The sequence below is a fragment of the Silene latifolia genome, chromosome 3, assembly GCF_048544455.1.
Source record: "Silene latifolia isolate original U9 population chromosome 3, ASM4854445v1, whole genome shotgun sequence".
NCBI classification, from domain to species: domain Eukaryota; kingdom Viridiplantae; phylum Streptophyta; class Magnoliopsida; order Caryophyllales; family Caryophyllaceae; genus Silene; species Silene latifolia.
In genome coordinates, this window is record NC_133528.1 from 131,697,183 (window position 1) to 131,712,839 (window position 15,657).

The window sequence follows — 15,657 nt, forward strand, 5'->3', positions numbered from 1 at the left end:
TGAAAAATGTGATCAAAACTTCATATCAATGGAACTTGCACTAAAAAAGAAATAAATTAGCTAATAAACTAAAACCTTAATACATTTACCTTAATTGGAATAGAATCATAGGAACATTAGTGTCACAGTTCTAGAAAAAAATTGGTTTAAAAATTTTGCCTTCCAACAAAAATATATAAATAATTGAGGATGCGATTATGACTTTTGAGCATCATTTTTTCATTATTATCAAATTTAATATAAGTATAAATATGAATCAAGGTTCATGACTTTTGAGTTTTGAGCATCATTTTTTTCATTATTATGAAATTTAATATAAACATAAATAAGGAGTAAAGAGAAATGGAATGTATAAAGTTTGCTTGATTACTAATAATTATAATTTTTTTTACAAAATCTATTTTATACAAGAGTGGCTTAAGATATCATCGTATGTAATTATATTAAATATGACATATAGATTATGGTAGATAGTTTGGCTTGCCTTTTAATTAGATTTATAGATTATAGATTTTTTGTTTAGATTATAGAGTTATAGATTTTTCTTAGTATTATGAAGTCTAATAGAGACAATAATATGGTGTAAGGAGAAATAGAATGTGAAAGGTTTGCTTTATTATTATTATTGTTATTATTATTATTTTTTACACAATCTACTTTGCATGAGAATGGTTTAGAAATTATCTTCCGAAATTAAACTATGACATGCAGAATAATGATGGTAGATAGTATCGCTTACTTTTTAATTATCTTATGGAATTAAAGTTAAATAAATAGGTAGATTAATAAACAAATTTATGATAGGAAAATAAAGAGTTTATATTAGTTTTTTAGTGATTGCAAATAATATTTTTTTTTTTAAATTTTTTGGTACTTATAAGCATGTGACAATTTTAAAGATAATTAATTTTTTAATACATAGTTTTGCCTTTTTATAATATTGTATAAAAATAAATATTTAAGTAATTAATATAGATGAATTAGTATTAGCCTCTATAAAAATGCCATGTGAATTAAAATTAAATGTTTTAAGATGCCTTTTAATTTTATTGTATAGATAGATTTTACCTCACTTTCGTGCCTTTTCTATTTTTCCCTCTTCAGATTAGCCATGTGATGCTTTGTCTTATCTGCATTAACATACATTTCACGATGCTTTAAAATTCATATAAAAAATATATTGATCAAAAGGTAAAACACATGACAAAAACTTCACAAACGAATCAACATTGTCACACGTAAATAATTGAAATTAAACCAAATGAAAAATATGAATTTAAATATAAATCAAAAGATTTATAAAACCAATAAGATAACAAATTAAAATATACTTTATTGGACATAATAACAACAATAATCAATAATAATACTCAATATACTCTCTATAATCAAATAAATAAATTAAACCATAAATGTAACACCCCCATTTATTTAAGGCCTGAACTAGGACTCCTCAGATTAATGACGGTGTTACCATCTCGGAAACCCGAGGCAGTAGATAACAAAGGAAAGAAACACAGTACTTTATTAAAATGTTTATAGTGAGATTACAACTGGAATTAAAACAAAGCCTCCAAAAATATGACCAAAAGTTAAAGTCTGATAAAACTACTAATAAGACTAAGGTGGCTTAGGCACTAAGTCAGTCATCCAAGCTCTCTTCCCGCCACCGCCATCGGTCTCGAAATACTGTCAATCTGCTCCCAATAATTGGATCATCACAGCGTATACGAATACACGTGGTGGTCACCGCGAAGGCGAGTAGGGAAAACAATTAAACAACAAAATATGATATGCATGATCCTCCGTCACCTCCATCTCCATCTCAACTCGTAACTCATATCTCATTTCTCATATCTCATAACCCGGACAACCCAGCCATACCGATCCCCGGTAGACTATATATATCGACCGTAGCCGATCCGCACCATTTCCTTGTTGAGGACACCAGGGCAAGTCTGCAGAACCCGCCTGGGCCTTATCACAACTCGCATCGTATCTCAACATCGTCACTCCTACACCATCCTCCAACTCCAATGCATATGAAATGCTCAACAGTAATAATGCAACACAATATGTATATTAATGAATGAAATCATGCCAGCTACCGAATGTCGTGATAACAAACTCAACACGATCAATGCAGTCAATCACCTTCCCGTATATGAATCAAAACGTAAATCAACAACCACGAATCAAGTCAACACAATTCAACAATAACGATAATAGGTCAAGTGTATTTCCCTACCTCAAAGTGCAGTCAAATGGACAGATGCCCAATAGTATTCCATCACAAAATCGCCCTCTGAAAGATAAATAATGATAACAATTACTTAACTATTCCCGTTCCCAAAGTAGAGAGTTATTTAAAAATAGAATTTCCTAAAAGTGGAAACTTTCCCGATATAGTAACTTTCTATTTTAACAAACCCGACTCAAAATCCCGTTTCTAGTTAATTAATTATTATTTTATTTTAATTAACTCGGAACTTAAACCAACACGATAATTTAAACGAATTATACGATTTAAGAAAACCCGAATCAAACATAGAACAACTCAAACAATCCTGACTCAAACCCGTCTTTAATTATTTACTAACTCGGGAATTAAATTGAATAAATTATTTAAATGACTCGGGAGTTAAATTAATTAATTAAGAATACGATAACTTAAATGATAACGAAACGAATCAAACCCGACTAAAACACGCGCCCTTCAACTTGACACAACTCCCTCCAACAACCACCACCCTCACCGCCGACCACCGGGCGACGACACTGTGTCCGGCCTGGTCACCTCCGACCACCACCAACGTGGTCGACCCACGCCGGTGGTCAGAACCACCACCACCAACACCCCCCCCCCGCAACTCCCGCCACAAAACGCCATAATGACCCATCTTCAACTCGTCCGCCACCACGACACACTCGCCTCGACCCACAAGCCACCACCACCACCGAATCATGGCCAACCCAAGACCCCAGACGCACGGCGTCACCGGCTCGACCTTCCCCCAGTCTCCGGTGAAGCCCCGCAACCCCCGCCTCGACACGCTCATAACCCGTTTGCTACCTCTCGTCGATGCCGCCTTTACAAATTTCCTACCACCACCTAAAACCACCCCAACAACCACCACGTCACTCGTCTCTCCCCACACTACCCTTATACCCTGTTAACAACTACCATAGACGCCTTTATAAGACACGAAACAATCAACCAAAAACCGACATCAATACTAAAACAGAGGAAATGGGTTGAGTACTTACCTTTACGCCGCACAACAACAGCCACCACGGCCACCCCATCGTCGACAATAGCCCCTACCCCCCTTCCTGCTGCGCCGTCAACAACCCAGGCTCACTCTCTCTCTCTCTCTATGCGTGAAAGCAGGTGAATGGTGTTGATGAAGAAGGGAGGCGGGTTGAGTGAGTGTGAGAGGAGGGAGGCCGCTGGGTAGTTACCATTAGGGTTAGGGTTAGGGTTTAAATGGGCTTAGGGCTAATTTGGGCTGAAAAGTTAATGGGCCAACTCAGATGGGTTAGCTCCTAATTCGAATTCTTATAAACCCGTCACAATTAACTTATATCGATACAACGCGGGTTAAGTAAAATAACTTAACGAAATTATCGACTCAATATTAACTCGACTTAATTAGTAATATAATATGTATAATAATTAATATATAATAATATCCGTTTAATTAATTATATAAAAATACGGGGTATTACAGTCTTCCCCCCTTAAAATGAACTTCGTCCCGAAGTTCGCTCCCATACTCAAACAACAGAAGGGTATTGTATATCGTACTTACGGACGTCACGCATTTCTAACACGGTTAACACACGCTTTTGACACATCACTTAAACACAACAAATACGGAATGTTAAATTCTGCCCTCCTAAAAATAAACTTCGTCCCGAAGTTTAACTCGTCTTTACTTAACCCAATTAACTATAACTAATAACTACTTGAGGACCCAAATGTACAACAACTAAATATTCATCTGAGGACACCGTCATCTTCCATCTAAATTCCGATCTCAACTCAAGTAACTCAATAACCATGGTCTCACTGGACCGTAAACGTAACTCGGCTTAAAGGCCTCACAACTCAATACTAGTGGCCAATTTCAATCTCAATAATAATAGTTTAACTACACTCTCCTTTTACACATCAACCAACTAACAGAAGTAGGAACAAAACATATAGAACTCATTTGCATAGGTACCCCACAACGAAACATCCACTTGATCAAACTACAATCTACAAACAGGTGCAATTTAAGCATTAAGATTTTACAATCCTACCCGACTAGAAACATGGTTACGTCCTCGTAACCTCTTTTCAATTTTCATATACATATGCAACAAAATCATTATCAACCACATGTGACAGGAAAGAATACGTGATAAGAGATTGCGCATCAACATTAAGGTCGAAACAAGGTTTTATTATGGAATTAACTGATTGTCAACAAGTAACATTTATTACTAGCTCATGCTTAACTTAAAAACGCTATATCAAACTAAAAGGACAACAAGAAAGGAACCAAGGTTTACACGGTTTCATACCTAAACAAATTTGATGATCAAATATAGACTATGAACGAGCGAGAGCAAAATCAACAAAACAATTTAAGAACTTCTCACATTTGTAAACGTATCACAGAAATAGATTTACCACTACTATCTATCACAATCACAGGGTCTTATTGACATGTCTATACAACCATTTACTCACTCACTGGTTTAGGTCACGAATTAGGTCGATGAATCTAAGCAATTAACAACATACTCATAGTCCATATTTTAAATTATAAAAATTGTTTGCACAAAATCAATTCTGAAAACATATTTCCCAATAAAAGTAACAACATATGATTTATGACAACGACAACATTCCTTCCATATCCTTCATGCGTTTAACATCTTAGCAACCATATCATTCAATTGTGTCCAGCAACTTAGTATAATTCATTTTCAGCAAAACAAAGATATTGTATAAATAGTTTAAACATATACATTTGCCCTCATATACTTTGTAGAACACTAGCTATGATAAAAGATTAGCAACTTGAACAACTTCCCTGATTTGCACGATTTGAATAGTTAGGCAACTCGTGGCTCAATTAAATGTAACCATAATGACTATCATTTAAATCAATGCATATCATGTGAATCATCAAAGGGTTATCCTATTATAATTGTCAACATAGTTACCATAACAATCTTTATTATAATATAATTGATAGTAACGACTCGAGAATATAGATATGCCAATTGTCATGTTATATCAAACAGTTTCCCTTATATCACACCCATACAATTGCAAGAATCACTTTAGCACTTTATGACATCGTAATAACGAACATATTCAATAAGGAATAACAACACCGTTTATTATCATGTCATAGGTGTAGGTCCAACTAAAATAATTTAATGCGATGAAGGTAATAAATATAACTATGGGCACACAACTCATATGAAAGACATTAGAACCCAGATGCATCCTACATGTGTGAACATTTAGACATACTCATTACTACCATCCATGTGTAAACATTTAGACATAATTATTATAATTATTCATGCGGGTATATTAGAACAATCAAATTAACTTTTAACGCCATCAACTTTACCAAGATATGATAATATAGTTTTATAATTATATATATCCGACCACTATGCAAATATGATGAACACACCAGAGATATTACAACATGCCAAATGTATACAAAGTATGCAAACAACTGGACTCGTATAAACATTTCACCCTCGTTTAAGAATCAAATTAAGCTATCCAATTTTACTCATGCTATCATGCAAACCATGTTATCAGCTAAGTTTTAATTTTATCACTTGTTAAGATATATAACTACTGAACATGCGTGCTACTATCGTCATATAAAGCATTATAATTTCACATTACTAAGGCTCATGAATTAATCAAACAACTGTATGAAACTCAACCTAGAACACACATTTTACAAGCCATGTTTCACGTTGTAACTTTCAAAGATCACGAACAAATAACCGTTCGATTAAAACTTGATTCATATTGTTTTTATAAAACACGGAGAGTTAAAAACACAGGGGAAAAAGAATTAGGTCTAAAGCACAAGAATTTCATTTTTAAAGAATTTTACAACTCAGTTGGTCCAAACAAACATGTGACAGCAATTGGTCCAAAACTTGGGTCAGTTTGCAAAACCTACCGTTTAATATAGAGACATCAAGAATTTTTTCGTGGCTTATCAATTTGAAAACCTATGCGACTCTTATGATCGATGGAGTTGGAATTATGCGAAAATTATTAATATAATTTAAATGAGGATTTTTACAAAATCGTTGGTCAAACATCACTACACAGGAACTTCCTAACCATAGCTCACTAAACTAATTATTACTCCTAATCCGTATATCATATAAGCATGAAACCAACGCCAAATGAATACTAATTCACGAGGCTATCCCCCATAAAACTTTCATCTCTAGGCAATAAACAGAAGGAAAATGGCAGTAAGGTCAATTAAAGAGTAAAATCAAACAAAACGAGTTTCAGCACTAAGTCGTTCATTTTCTATGTTCCAAACTCTTACAACCATACTATCGATACTAACCCATCCTGACTTAAATCTCACCCTGTACTTACGTAAACATCTACCCCATAGAATCCCTTCGCATCTCGATCTACTCCGTACACCTAAATCACGATTGCTATGACTATAAACATGCAATTCAACAGTGTTTCTAATTACTATCACAAGACTATACTAGCATGGCTTTGGGATCACATAACCGCATATTACTAGACATAATAGTACTATCAGCACATCATTCAGCATCCACCTAGGTAACTATCATCGACTCGCAATTATTTTCATGCTCACGACTAGCACAACACTTCATTGATTATTAACCTGAACTCGAAATTTTATTTCTCATTTCCACAACATCATATGCTTACGTCATCATTCATACAAAATACTTACCGTAGCGTTGTCCTGCAGAATGGTTAGAATATATGGGTCTCAAGGTATACATCAACTCGATTATGCAATAATTAATATATCAATCAGTTAACACTTAGGCCACGATATAGGAATTTCATGCTCTACCTCATGCAACTTTGCTACCCTTTCTCTCATATACACTCAGGGTTTCCGGGTCAAACTGAGAGGGCCGCTGGTTCGGTGTGAGGGGGCCCCTAACTCATACCTTATCTTAGTGTGCTCCTAACAGTCCTATCCCGGGGTTCATTTTATTTAGACTCTTGCTATGTTCATTGGGTTCATTGGTTTAGGCCTGAGGATCGTTCGCTCTGACACCACTTTGTAACACCCCCATTTATTTAAGGCCTGAACTAGGACTCCTCAGATAAATGACGGTGTTACCATCTCCGAAACCCGAGGCAGTAGATAACAAAGGAAAGAAACACAGTACTTTATTAAAATGTTTATAGTGAGATTACAACTGGAATTAAAACAAAGCCTCCAAAAATATGACCAAAAGTTAAAGTCTGATAAAACTACTAATAAGACTAAGGTGGCCTAGGCACTAAGTCGATCATCCAAGCTCTCTTCCGGCCACCGCCATCAGTCTACGAAATACTGTCAATCTGCTCTCCCAATAATTGGATCATCACAGGCGTACACGAATACACAGGGCCAGCCGCGAAGCTGAGTAGGGAAAACAATTAAACAACAAAATATGATATGCATGATCCTCCGTCACCTCCATCTCCATCTCAACTCGTAACTCATATCTCATTTCTCATATCTCATAACCCGGACAACCCAGCCATACCGATCCCCGGTAGACTATATATATCGACCGTAGCCGATCTGCCAGCTCGCAGCTGAGGACACCAGGGCAAGTCCTGCAGAACCCGCCTGGGCCTTATCACAACTCGCATCGTATCTCAACATCGTCACTCCTACACCATCCTCCAACTCCAATGCATATGAAATGCTCAACAGTAATAATGCAACACAATATGTATATTAATGAATGAAATCATGCCAGCTACCGAATGTCGTGATAACAAACTCAACACGATCAATGCAGTCAATCACCTTCCCGTATATGAATCAAAACGTAAATCAACAACCACGAATCAAGTCAACACAATTCAACAATAACGATAATAGGTCAAGTGTATTTCCCTACCTCAAAGTGCAGTCAAATGGACAGATGCCCAATAGTATTCCATCACAAAATCGCCCTCTGAAAGATAAATAATGATAACAATTACTTAACTATTCCCGTTCCCAAAGTAGAGAGTTATTTAAAAATAGAATTTCCTAAAAGTGGAAACTTTCCCGATATAGTAACTTTCTATTTTAACAAACCCGACTCAAAATCCCGTTTCTAGTTAATTAATTATTATTTTATTTTAATTAACTCGGAACTTAAACCAACACGATAATTTAAACGAATTATACGATTTAAGAAAACCCGAATCAAACATAGAACAACTCAAACAATCCTGACTCAAACCCGTCTTTAATTATTTACTAACTCGGGAATTAAATTGAATAAATTATTTAAATGACTCGGGAGTTAAATTAATTAATTAAGAATACGATAACTTAAATGATAACGAAACGAATCAAACCCGACTAAACACACGCGCCCCCTTCAACTTGACACAACTCCCTCCAACAACCACCAACCCTCACCGCCGACCACCAGGCTGACGACACTGTGTCCTGGCCTGGTCACCTCCGACCACCACCAACGTGGTCGACCCACGCCGGTGGTCAGAACCACCACCACCAACACCCCCGTCTCCGCAACTCACCCGCCACAAAACGCCATAAATGACCCATCTTCAACTCGTCCGCCACCACGACACACTCGCCGACCCACAAGCCACCACCACCACCAGAATCATGGCCAACCCAAGACCCCCAGACGCACGGCGTCACCGGCCGACCTCCCCGCCTCTCCGGTGAAGCCCCGCAACCCCCGCCCGACACGCTCATAACCCGTTTGCTACCTCTCGTCGATGCCGCCTTTACAAGCCCCTACCACCACCTAAAACCACCCCAACAACCACCACGTCACTCGTCTCTCCCCACACTACCCTTATACCCTGTTAACAACTACCATAGACGCCTTTATAAGACACGAAACAATCAACCAAAAACCGACATCAATACTAAAACAGAGGAAATGGGTTGAGTACTTACCTTTACGCCGCCACAACCACCACCACGGCCACCCACAAATAAGTCGACAATAGCCCCTACCCCTTCCTCGTGCGCCGTCAACAACCCAGGCTCACTCTCTCCTCTCTCTCTCGTGCGAAAGGGTGAATGGTGTTGATGAAGAAGGGAGGCGGGTTGAGTGAGTGTGAGAGGAGGGAGGCCGCTGGGTAGTTACCATTAGGGTTAGGGTTAGGGTTAGGGTTTAAATGGGCTTAGGGCTAATTTGGGCTGAAAAGTTAATGGGCCAACTCAGATGGGTTAGCTCCTAATTCGAATTCTTATAAACCCGTCACAATTAACTTATATCGATACAACGCGGGTTAAGTAAAATAACTTAACGAAATTATCGACTCAATATTAACTCGACTTAATTAGTAATATAATATGTATAATAATTAATATATAATAATATCCGTTTAATTAATTATATAAAAATACGGGGTATTACAATAAAATATAATCCACAACTTAGAAACTCATGGGCAAATGAGCAATAGATTTTAAATAAATATTGTGAATAGAAACTATCATAGCTATTATAGGTTTTATAGCCATCACACAACCATAGACTCTCATATTTTAATTTTATTTTTAATTTATTTTGGTGGTATTATTAAATTAGATAATTGATTGCTGAGCAACTCAAGAGGTGAATTAAATAGGGAAAAATGTTAATGAAAATTATGGGTATTACGTAGTATAAAGACATCTAATTAATTTATTCATATATTATATTAAAAAAAATTAATTAGATAGGAATAAATTTTAATTAATTTCGTGGGTGTTAAGTATTATGAAGAGTTTTAATCAATTTACTAGTTTTGAAACCCGTGAAAAATCCCGGGTCCTATACAAATTCTTTTTTTTTTTATTAATACTACTTGTATAAAATATATTTTGATTTGAAAACATTGCAGACGATAAAATAGGATGTAAATTATGAGATTGAACATAATAACACGGTAATATAAACAATAATAATAATAATAATAATAATATGAGATTAGTGGGGAATATAGGCATTGTATTTGTCGCTAAAATGTGGTTCTTTGTAAAAGATACAAAAAAAAAATCTAATCATGAGTAACTCTTCTTCTCCTCTATTAACAACCTAGTAAATTAATGGGATTTAGGCATTTAATAGAGTTTTTTTGAATGTATATGTTGAACGGATGACGCTGCTCATTGCTCTGATGATTCATGATTTATGCTAACTCGTAAATTCAGTAATGATTTGCATTCTCAGTTCATCATACTCAAATTAAATAGTCCAATTACATGTATATGGACATAAGTTGTTTATATAGAAATCAATGATTAATACTTATACATAGGTTTTGTATTATGTAACTTCAAGATATTGGTGCTCCGGAGATTGAGGAGTTTCTTAACCGCCAATTTACCAAAGGCGGTCAAGTTTTTCTCCTTCAATAGCTAAAAGAAAAATAGCCTAAAAAAGTGAATGAAGTAAAACTAATATAATAATTGAATATATTGAATACGTGTCTCTCCATTTCAAATATAATTATCATTTGATGGTTTTTTTTCTCTTGTAAGAATTATCCGTCAATGTTGTGTCGATACTATCACTACAACTAAAAGGCCAAGAAAAACTAATAAGCTAAAAACCTTAGCATAATTATTGGAACAAAAATAGATAGGCTAATATCAATTAAAATGATCAACGACATAAAAATACATCCTCAATATGGTGATTACTCCATTCAAGAGCTTCAGATTTGATCACCATATGAACACGTCCTCCAACATCAACTATCGTGTTAACTGATATTGAACTAATATCTGAAATATAAAAATTGATAATTCTTAAATTGTGTTCTGTACTCACCGATTGTCATGTATTAATAATTAAAATAGGAAAATCTCCCAAAAAAAAGAAATTCCAAGAAAAAAAAAAGAGAAACATCATGCTACCTCTTAAAAAATCAACATATTTGTCGATTGTTATTGCACGTATTGATCTCCAAGTATGTCATGCTCCTGAAAATTTAATCAATTGTAAAAATTAGTATTATGCCAAAATCAATACACGAAATAAAAATTGCATAAGATATACCGAGTATATGTAAAATATTATCAAATGAGTTTTGTATTAATAATTAAAATAGGAAAATCTCCCAAAAAATTCCAAAGGAAAAAAATGAGAAACATCATCCTCTTAAAAAATCCACATACTTGTCAATTGTCATTTGCACGTATTGATCTCCAAGTATGTCATGCTTCTGAAAATTCAATCAATTGTACAAATTAGTATTATGTCAAAATCAATTGTACACGAAATATAAAATTGCATAAGATATATATATACCGGGTATATTTAAAATATTATCAAATGAGTTTGACCAATATAGTAAAATCTTATAATGGAAAAGAGAACATGAGAAAAACGAATGAGTTGTAGGTCGATAAAAAATTATAATAAAAATGCATGTCTATTGTTGTGCTCATGGAATAAACATTATCATCTCAAGAAAAAAAATAGTAATTAAGAAGTCATAATATCTTAAAAAGTTTTAAGGTAAACTAAAAATATGAATCATTATAAAGAAACTTGAGAAATGAGTTATGGAGAATGAAATTTATTGACAATTCTTCATCTCCCTTTTTACCAGTTAAGAAGTTAGCTGAAATTAAGGGAATCCAATGGAGAATTGCGAGTAACGGCTACTAATAGAATAAGAAGAGATGTCAATGTATTAACACATAGAGAGGGGATTTAACTCGTATTTATTTCAGGATTATTTCAATGCTCACCTCTTGAATTAAATGGTAGTTAAGACTAAGAGACTTGAAGTCTTTATCTCATCAATCTAAAGAGACAACCGAAGATTTAAAACGGTTTTTGGTTTGGGTTGATTATGTTAGGTAGATGCGGGTTAATTTTTTTTTGAGCAGTTGATATGGGGTTTTGAGGGTGCTAGGTGGCGTTTAGTAATCCAATGTGGCATTTTCTATATGGTCTACGTGGCTTTTAGGTGGCGTTTTAACTTAGCCTTTTAATAAGATTTTATAGATTATAGATTATTGTAGTTTCAGTTAATGTTATGAAGTTATGATAAATTTTGGATATAATAAGGTTTAAAGTTCCCGGTTGGACATTATTTAATTTAATTCATATTACAACTGGCAAAAAAAAACATATCAATGGGTAACATCACCGATCTACTAAAACAATAGGAGAAACTATCATTTTCCCACCTAAAAAATGTTTCCTAAAATTGGGCTTACTATCAAATTTTGGGATATGCTAAATCCCACACACAATTTTGCTTAATCCAACACATTTTTCGGTCTTATTCCAACTTTAGCCCTTTCACTTTTCACATACAATTAGAGAGAGAAATAATGAAAAAAAGGAAAAAAAAAACCCAAAAAAAACTCGAATCTACCCCCCACCCCCACCCCCCACGCGACCACCACCACCATCCTCCCCCGCCCCTCCCGGCAACGACCACCCCTCCCCATCTCCCCCAGCGCCAACCATAGCCTACACCAACCAAACTTGCATTCCCTCATCGCAACCACCTCTAGAAACTCTAAGAGCCACCGCAATAGTCCTCTTAAACAACCACCGCAACCGCAACAAACGCCTACTCATTGCGCCCTCCCCATAACGTCGATCCTTCTCCGACCAATTTGACAACCGCCAACAACCCCTCGTTCAACAAACCAAAATCCAAACTCTAATTGCAAAAATTCATTTTTTAAGAAAATAACATTCATTTCAATCAACTAAATGATGTGTGTTAATAGAATTGTTGATAAAACGGCAAAATTACTTGTAATTTGTGCAAATTAAGATCCATAATTCATAATTGTCTAATTGGTTAGGTTTTGAGGGGGAGGGAAGAGAGATAATTTTTTTAATTTGTGTTCAAGAAAAAAGTTAGGATTGGAAAATTCATGTAAATTGTGTAGGATTTAGCAAAACTACGTGCGGGATTTAGCAAATAAGTAAATTTTTAGCATATACTATATGTATAACGAGTTATAAAAGGGTATAATTTTTTTAAATGTAAATATTTATAAGATTTAATATATAACATTTTACATTCCCCACAAATTTATGTCTAGACATTTTATGATTAAGAATTTTTTTTTGGTTTTGTTTAAATAATTTTACGATCAAAATTCATTGACATTTTATGATAAAAAGTTGCGACTAAAAAATACTCCCTCCTATTCTAAATAAGAGTCCCCCTTTCCTTATTCATCTATTCAAAATAATGTCCTCCTTTTCTTATTTGGTAACTTTTATACTTATTTTAATCACCTCAACCCACAACAATACTGTAATACCAAAGGTTTCGGTATAGGTGCTACTCGATCGAGTGGGCCTTACTCGGTCGAGTAAGGTGTTGAGTGTTATGAGTTTGGGTTCTGGTGAGTCAGTACACGATCGAGTATGAAGATACTCGGTCGAGTTGGGCGTACTCAATCGAGTACTCCCTGTACTCGACCCGGACGGTTACGGGTAATTTCCAGAGATTCGATTAAAATAGTTGAGGGTTATTTATTATATTTCGTCAGTTTCTAAATCGTTTTTACAATCCCTAAAAAATTACTACCACTCTTTCTCAACTCTCTTAATCATTTTCTAAGCAAGGATCAAGCCTTTGTGATTCCGGATTCATCTAGCGTTGCATCTATAGTTGTTGTAAGTCTCTAGTTCTTCTAGTTTGGATTAGATTGAGTTATGCTAAACTCTAGTTTAGGTTAATTTGGGAGTTTAGGGTTTGGTCATCATATGTGTGTTGATTGTTGATCATCATTGTTGTAGGTGATGATGTGGTACTCGTTATGCATTTGTATGATTGATTACAGCTTAGCGGATTGCGAAAAGGTAGGGGTTTCCTACTCGGTTTACTGTTTAATTGTTATAAGATTATGCGCTAATTGTTGTGTGATTGATTATCTGTTGATCGTTGTTGGTGTGTTGGAGTTGGTGTGGTTGTTGTGATGGTTATTGATGATGTTCGCGAGGTGCGTCCTCGGCTGAGTGGAGTCACTTGAGGGAGTGACTTCATGCCCTAGTTTCACCCTCTGTGGAACCCGGCACAGAAGGGGATGTGCACATTAATGAACAGGGTTATCGCTCGTTGATAAGCGGGGCCTGGGTGGGGATTGGCTGCGGTCCCCTAATGGCGGTGAAGATTATCTGTTGCGATGGGTAATCTGGCAGGGCTACACACTTTAGTGTGTAGTCAGTTACTATGTGATAATCGGGAGTTGGAGGTGGATGATGATCAACAGTTTGCCTATTTGTACTTGTCTTATTTTGATTATACAGTAACTGACCCCGTTGTTGTTTTATAAAATCGGTGTTGATCAATTCGGGGATGATGAGCAGATTGTGACAGGTGATGATGTTCACTAGCTATGGGGCCGTCATGGGGAGTCATCACTCGAGTCTAGCTTCCGTTGTCAAGAGATTTAGCTTTCAGTTTTAGTTGTTGAACATTAGTAGCAGCACTTTGGTTTTGTATTTCGGGAACATGTAAACTTTAATTAATTATACTTTAATAATTGTGTTTTGGATTGGTAACTTTGATATACTAACCTCGGGCAACCGAGATGGTGACGGTCTCTCATGCTAGGGTGGTCCTGGTAAGGCACCTTGGTATGTGGGGGTATCACAAATACCCTACCTGGCCTCACCCCACAACAATACCTATTTTAATCACCCCATCCACAATACCTTCCATCTCTCCAATTACCTCACCCCAGCACAATACGTTAGCTTATTTAATTCGGGTTTCCTTAATTTTCGTGTCACCCTTGAATAGGGACAGTTATCCGGAATAGGAGGGAATATGTTATTAGTAACAAAATAAATTATATAAAATAATATCATTACTTTTTCGGTAAAAGAAAAACTTGCATTACAAATATTCATGTTTTCTTACGATTTTAATTTGAGTAAATCTAATTTTAACTTTTCAAATTAAAATATAATGATATAAAAAATATGAAAAATAAATGAATTGTCAAATTAAAATCTATAAATAATATACTAAAAAAAGTAAAATATTATATATATCGTGCATAGATTGCACAGGGTCTATAATAATTTTCTATAAATTATTTTAATTAGTGAGTATACAAATACTCACATATGATGGTGTTATCATGGTAAGATCGATTTTCTTAACGTGAATTATCTTATATCTTCGATAATTCAATCCTAATCTATATATATATATATATATAAAAAAAAGAGTTTTTTCGAGCGATTCTAGGCTGTCCACATCATCACAAATTAATTTAGGAAAGTTTTATAAATAATATTTTTGATGTAAAAAATAAAGTGGTAAATCTTTTAATTACTATAATAATATATATTTCCTATTTTATAGTCAAACGATGTTTCTAATTTTCATATGAAAACTTTTACATTTCATTTGGCAAAATAATGCCGCTAAAA